The sequence below is a fragment of the Coregonus lavaretus genome, assembly GCF_964263955.1.
Source record: "Coregonus lavaretus genome assembly, contig: HAP1_SCAFFOLD_1789, whole genome shotgun sequence".
Classification (NCBI taxonomy): domain Eukaryota; kingdom Metazoa; phylum Chordata; class Actinopteri; order Salmoniformes; family Salmonidae; genus Coregonus; species Coregonus lavaretus.
The window spans coordinates 67,501-75,000 of NW_028166082.1; the positions used below are offsets into that span (position 1 = coordinate 67,501).

Here is a 7,500-nt window from a genome sequence, read left to right on the forward strand (position 1 = left end):
GGTACTGGAGGAGAGGTTAGGACTGGAGGTACTGGAGGAGAGGTTAGGACTGGAGGTACTGGAGGAGAGGTTAGGACTGACTGGAGGAGAGGTTAGGACTGGAGGTACTGGAGGAGAGGTTAGGACTGGAGGTACTGGAGGAGAGGTTAGGACTGGAGGTACTGGAGGAGAGGTTAGGACTGGAGGTACTGGAGGAGAGGTTAGGACTGGAGGTACTGGAGGAGAGGTTAGGACTGGAGGTACTGGAGGAGAGTTAGGACTGGAGGTACTGGAGGAGAGGTTAGGACTGGAGGTACTGGAGGAGAGGTTAGGACTGGAGGTACTGGAGGAGAGGTTAGGACTGGAGGTACTGGAGGAGAGGTTAGGACTGGAGGTACTGGAGGAGAGGTTAGGACTGGAGGTACTGGAGGAGAGGTTAGGACTGGAGGTACTGGAGGAGAGGTTAGGACTGGAGGTACTGGAGGAGAGGTTAGGACTGGAGGTACTGGAGGAGAGGTTAGGACTGGAGGTACTGGAGGAGAGGTTAGGACTGGAGGTACTGGAGGAGAGGTTAGGACTGGAGGTACTGGAGGAGAGGTTAGGACTGGAGGTACTGGAGGAGAGGTTAGGACTGGAGGTACTGGAGGAGAGGTTAGGACTGGAGGTACTGGAGGAGAGGTTAGGACTGGAGGTACTGGAGGAGAGGTTAGGACTGGAGGTACTGGAGGAGAGGTTAGGACTGGAGGTACTGGAGGAGAGGTTAGGACTGGAGGTACTGGAGGAGAGGTTAGGACTGGAGGTACTGGAGGAGAGGTTAGGACTGACTGGAGGAGAGGTTAGGACTGGAGGTACTGGAGGAGAGGTTAGGACTGGAGGTACTGGAGGAGAGGTTAGGACTGGAGGTACTGGAGGAGAGGTTAGGACTGGAGGTACTGGAGGAGAGGTTAGGACTGGAGGTACTGGAGGAGAGGTTAGGACTGGAGGTACTGGAGGAGAGGTTAGGACTGGAGGTACTGGAGGAGAGGTTAGGACTGGAGGTACTGGAGGAGAGGTTAGGACTGGAGGTACTGGAGGAGAGGTTAGGACTGGAGGTACTGGAGGAGAGGTTAGGACTGGAGGAGAGGTTAGGACTGGAGGTACTGGAGGAGAGGTTAGGACTGGAGGTACTGGAGGAGAGGTTAGGACTGGAGGTACTGGAGGAGAGGTTAGGACATCAGGTACTGGAGGAGAGGTTAGGACTGGAGGTACTGGAGGAGAGGTTAGGACTGACTGGAGGAGAGGTTAGGACTGGAGGTACTGGAGGAGAGGTTAGGACTGGAGGTACTGGAGGAGAGGTTAGGACTGGAGGTACTGGAGGAGATGTTAGGACTGGAGGTACTGGAGGAGAGGTTAGGACTGGAGGTACTGGAGGAGAGGTTAGGACTGGAGGTACTGGAGGAGAGGTTAGGACTGGAGGTACTGGAGGAGAGGTTAGGACTGGAGGTACTGGAGGAGAGGTTAGGACTGGAGGTACTGGAGGAGAGGTTAGGACTGGAGGTACTGGAGGAGAGGTTAGGACTGGAGGTACTGGAGGAGAGGTTAGGACTGGAGGTACTGGAGGAGAGGTTAGGACTGGAGGTACTGGAGGAGAGGTTAGGACTGGAGGTACTGGAGGAGAGGTTAGGACTGGAGGTACTGGAGGAGAGGTTAGGACTGGAGGAGAGGTTAGGACTGGAGGTACTGGAGGAGAGGTTAGGACTGGAGGTACTGGAGGAGAGGTTAGGACTGGAGGTACTGGAGGAGAGGTTAGGACATCAGGTACTGGAGGAGAGGTTAGGACTGGAGGTACTGGAGGAGAGGTTAGGACTGACTGGAGGAGAGGTTAGGACTGGAGGTACTGGAGGAGAGGTTAGGACTGGAGGTACTGGAGGAGAGGTTAGGACTGGAGGTACTGGAGGAGATGTTAGGACTGGAGGTACTGGAGGAGAGGTTAGGACTGGAGGTACTGGAGGAGAGGTTAGGACTGGAGGTACTGGAGGAGAGGTTAGGACTGGAGGTACTGGAGGAGAGGTTAGGACTGGAGGTACTGGAGGAGAGGTTAGGACTGGAGGTACTGGAGGAGAGGTTAGGACTGGAGGTACTGGAGGAGAGGTCCTGGAGGTAAGGTACTGGAGGAAATCACTGACCTATAGTAACAATGACAGTTCAGTTAACCTGTATAGTGTTGCAGTGACAGTTCAGTGACCCTCCAAACAGTTCAACAGTTAAACAGATTCTATCACATTGATGACCAAAGAGAGGTTCACTTTAAAAATTGTAACATTATTACATTTACATTTTACATTTTAGTCATTTAGCAGACGCTCTTATCCAGAGCGACTTACAGTTAGTGAATACATTTTTTTTTTTTTATACTGGCCCCCCTTGGGAATCGAACCCACATCCCTGGCGTTGCAAACGCCATGCTCTATCAACTGAGCTACATCCCTGCCGGCCATTCCCTCCCCTACCCTGGACGACGCTGGGCCAATTGTGCGACGCCCATGAGTCTCCCGGTCGCGGCCAGCTGCGACAGAGCCTGGATTCGAACCAGGATCTCTAGTGGCACAGTTAGCACTGCGATGCAGTGCCTTAGACCACTGTGCCACTCAGGAGTACTCATGATCAGTTATTAAGATAACTGATCATTAATAAATATAAATAAATACATACATACACTGAGTATACTAACATTAAGAACACCTTCCTAATATTGAGTTGCCCTCAGAACCGCCTCGATTCGTCAAGGCATGGATTCTACAAGGTGTCGAAAGCGTTCCACAGGGATGCTGGCCCATGTTGACTCCAATGCTTCCCACAGTTGTGTCAAGTTGCCTGGATGTCCTTTGGGTGGTGGACCGTTATTGATACACACGGGAAACCGTTGAGCGTGAGAAACCCAGCAGCGTTGCAGTTCTTGACACAAACCGGTGCGCCTGGCACCTACTACCATACCCCGTTCAAAGGCACTTACATCTTTTGTCTTGCCCATTCACCTTCTGAATGGCACACATACACAATCCATGTCTCAAGGCTTAAAAATCCTTCTTGAACCTGTCTCCTCTTCATCTACACTGATTAAAGTGGATTTAACAAGTGACATTAATAAGGGATCAAAGCTTTCACCTGGATTCACCTGGTCAGTCTATGTCATGGAAAGAGCAGGTGTTCTTAATGTTTGTACACTCAGTGTATATTTATATAAAAATATATATATAAACGCAACATGCAACAATTTCAAAGATTTTAATGAGATACAGTTCATATTAGGAAATCAGTCAATTGAAATAAATTAATTAGGCCCTAATCTTGACTGGGAATACAGATATGCATCTGTTGGTCACAGATACCTTAAAAAGGTAGGGGCGTGGATCAGAAAACCAGTCAGTATCTGGTGTGACCATCATTTGCAGCACGACACATCACCTTCACATAGAGTTGATCAGGCTGTTGATTGTGACCTGTGGAAATATTGTCCCAGTCCTCTTCAATGGGTGTGTGAAGTTGCTGGATATTGGTGGGAACTGGAACACGCTGTCGTACACGTCGATCCAGAGCATCCCAAACATGCTCAATGGGTGACATGTCTGGTCAGTATGCAGGCCATGGAAGAACTGGGACATTTTCAGCTTCCAGGAATTGTGTACAGATCCTTGCGACATGGGGCCGTGCATTATCATGCTGAAACATGAGGTGATGGCAGCTGATGAATGGCACAACAATGGGCCTCAGGATCTCGTCACGATATCTCTGTGCATTCAAATTGCCGATGATAAAATGCAATTGTGCTCTGGCAACAGCTCTGGTGGACATTCCTGCAGTCAGCATGCCAATTGCACGCTCCCTGAAAACTTGAGACATCTGTGGCACTGTGTTGTGTGACAAAACTGCACATTTTAGAGTGGCCTTTTATTGTCCCCAGCACAAGGTGCACCTGTGTAATGATGATGCTGTTTAATCATCTTCTTGATATGCCACACCTGTCAGGTGGATGGATTATCTTGGCAAAGGAGAAATGCTCATTAACAGGGATGTAAACACATTAGTGCACAACATTTGAGGGAAATAAGCTTTTTGTGCGTATGGAACATTTCTGGGATCTTTTATTTCAGCTCATGAAACATGGGACCAACACTTTACATGTTGCGTTTACATTTTGGTTCAGTGTGTATTATGTGGATTCATTTCCAACAACATGACTGTTACATCATGACTGTTACATAGCAACATAGGAGGAAAGAGAAAAATATATACATATACATATATACATACATATATATATAGAGAAATATATATATATATATACTGGTACTATATATATATATACACAGTATATAACTAACTTGATAACTTACAGAGTTTTTGACCCAGTCAGTGTACTGTCTGAAGTATCCAACCAGGCTCCGCATGTACACATCAGTCTCCTGCAGGACAATGAGAGGATGGTTAGAGTGGGTGGGTGGGAGGATGGTTAGAGTGGGTGGGTGGGAGGATGGTTAGAGTGGGTGGATGGGGGGATGGTTAGAGTGGGTGGGTGGGGGGATGGTTAGAGTGGGTGGGTGGGAGGATGGTTAGAGTGGGTGGGTGGGTGGGGGGGTGGTTAGAGTGGGTGGGTAGGAAGATGGTTAGAGTGGGTGGGTGGGAGGATGGTTAGAGTGGGTGGGTGGGAGGATGGTTAGAGTGGGTGGATGGGGGGATGGTTAGAGTGGGTGGGGGGATGGGGGGATGGTTAGAGTGGGTGGGTGGGTGGGGGGGTGGTTAGAGTGGGTGGGTGGGAGGATGGTTAGAGTGGGTGGGTGGGAGGATGGTTAGAGTGGGTGGGTGGGAGGATGGTTAGAGTGGGTGGGTGGGAGGATGGTTAGAGTGGGTGGATGGGGGGATGGTTAGAGTGGGTGGGTGGGGGGATGGTTAGAGTGGGTGGGTGGGAGGATGGTTAGAGTGGGTGGGTAGGTGGGGGGGTGGTTAGAGTGGGTGGGTAGGAAGATGGTTAGAGTGGGTGGGTGGGAGGATGGTTAGAGTGGGTGGGTGGGAGGATGGTTAGAGTGGGTGGGTGGGAGGATGGTTAGAGTGGGTGGGTGGGAGGATGGTTAGAGTGGGTGGGTGGGAGGATGGTTAGTGTGGGTGGGTGGGAGGATGGTTAGAGTGGGTGGGTGGGAGGATGGTTAGAGTGGGTGGGTGGGGGGATGGTTAGAGTGGGTGGGTGGGAGGATGGTTAGAGTGGGTGGGTGGGAGGATGGTTAGAGTGGGTGGGTGGGAGGATGGTTAGAGTGGGTGGGTGGGAGGATGGTTAGAGTGGGTGGGTGGGAGGATGGTTAGAGTGGGTGGGTGGGAGGATGGTTAGTGTGGGTGGGTGGGAGGATGGTTAGAGTGGGTGGGTGGGAGGATGGTTAGAGTGGGTGGGTGGGGGGATGGTTAGAGTGGGTGGGTGGGAGGATGGTTAGAGTGGGTGGGTGGGAGGATGGTTAGAGTGGGTGGGTGGGAGGATGGTTAGAGTGGGTGGGTGTGTGGATGGTTAGAGTGGGTGGGTGTGTGGATGGTTAGAGTGGGTGGGTGGGGGGGTGGTTAGAGTGGGTGGGTGTGAGGATGGTTAGAGTGGGTGGGTGGGAGGATGGTTAGAGTGGGTGGGTGGGAGGATGGTTAGAGTGGGTGGGTGGGAGGATGGTTAGAGTGGGTGGGTGGGAGGATGGTTAGAGTGGGTGGGTGGGAGGATGGTTAGAGTGGGTGGATGGGGGGATGGTTAGAGTGGGTGGGTGGGGGGATGGTTAGAGTGGGTGGGTGGGAGGATGGTTAGAGTGGGTGGGTGGGTGGGGGGGTGGTTAGAGTGGGTGGGTAGGAAGATGGTTAGAGTGGGTGGGTGGGAGGATGGTTAGAGTGGGTGGGTGGGAGGATGGTTAGAGTGGGTGGATGGGGGGATGGTTAGAGTGGGTGGGGGGATGGGGGGATGGTTAGAGTGGGTGGGTGGGTGGGGGGGTGGTTAGAGTGGGTGGGTGGGAGGATGGTTAGAGTGGGTGGGTGGGAGGATGGTTAGAGTGGGTGGGTGGGAGGATGGTTAGAGTGGGTGGGTGGGAGGATGGTTAGAGTGGGTGGGTGGGAGGATGGTTAGTGTGGGTGGGTGGGAGGATGGTTAGAGTGGGTGGGTGGGAGGATGGTTAGAGTGGGTGGGTGTGTGGATGGTTAGAGTGGGTGGGTGGGAGGATGGTTAGAGTGGGTGGGTGGGAGGATGGTTAGAGTGGGTGGGTGGGAGGATGGTTAGAGTGGGTGGGTGGGAGGATGGTTAGAGTGGGTGGGTGGGAGGATGGTTAGAGTGGGTGGGTGTGTGGATGGTTAGAGTGGGTGGGTGGGGGGGTGGTTAGAGTGGGTGGGTGTGAGGATGGTTAGAGTGGGTGGGTGGGAGGATGGTTAGAGTGGGTGGGTGGGTGGGGGGGTGGTTAGAGTGGGTGGGTGGGAGGATGGTTAGAGTGGGTGGATGGGAGGATGGTTAGAGTGGGTGGGTGGGAGGATGGTTAGAGTGGGAGGATGGTTAGAGTGGGTGGATGGGAGGATGGTTAGAGTGGGAGGATGGTTAGAGTGGGTGGATGGGAGGATGGTTAGAGTGGGTGGGTGGGAGGATGGTTAGAGTGGGTGGGTGGGAGGATGGTTAGAGTGGGTGGGTGGGAGGATGGTTAGAGTGGGTGGGTGGGAGGATGGTTAGAGTGGGTGGGTGGGAGGATGGTTAGAGTGGGTGGGTGGGAGGATGGTTAGAGTGGGTGGGTGGGAGGATGGTTAGAGTGGGTGGGTGTGTGGATGGTTAGAGTGGGTGGGTGGGGGGGTGGTTAGAGTGGGTGGGTGTGAGGATGGTTAGAGTGGGTGGGTGGGAGGATGGTTAGAGTGGGTGGGTGGGTGGGGGGGTGGTTAGAGTGGGTGGGTGGGAGGATGGTTAGAGTGGGTGGATGGGAGGATGGTTAGAGTGGGTGGGTGGGAGGATGGTTAGAGTGGGAGGATGGTTAGAGTGGGTGGATGGGAGGATGGTTAGAGTGGGAGGATGGTTAGAGTGGGTGGATGGGAGGATGGTTAGAGTGGGTGGGTGGGAGGATGGTTAGAGTGGGTGGGTGGGAGGATGGTTAGAGTGGGTGGGTGGGAGGATGGTTAGAGTGGGTGGGTGGGAGGATGGTTAGAGTGGGTGGGTGGGAGGATGGTTAGAGTGGGTGGGTGGGAGGATGGTTAGAGTGGGTGGGTGTGTGGATGGTTAGAGTGGGTGGGTGGGGGGGTGGTTAGAGTGGGTGGGTGTGAGGATGGTTAGAGTGGGTGGGTGGGAGGATGGTTAGAGTGGGTGGGTGGGAGGATGGTTAGAGTGGGTGGGTGGGAGGATGGTTAGAGTGGGTGGGTGGGAGGATGGTTAGAGTGGGTGGATGGGGGGATGGTTAGAGTGGGTGGGTGGGGGGATGGTTAGAGTGGGTGGATGGGGGGATGGTTAGAGTGGGTGGGTGGGGGGATGGTTAGAGTGGGTGGGTGGGAGGATGGTTA

General features: G+C 53.3%; 1 pseudogene across 1 annotated transcript in view; it reads right to left on the bottom strand.

Moving 5' to 3' along the window:
- The window catches only part of LOC311115120 (prominin-1-A-like), a 45,555-nt pseudogene that overhangs the window by 16,965 nt on the left and 21,090 nt on the right, over window positions 1-7,500 (bottom strand). Inside the window, exon 11 of the transcript in view lies at window positions 4,353-4,421. The product of the transcript in view is annotated as a prominin-1-A-like (transcript). The remainder of the gene's footprint in view (window positions 1-4,352; window positions 4,422-7,500) is intronic.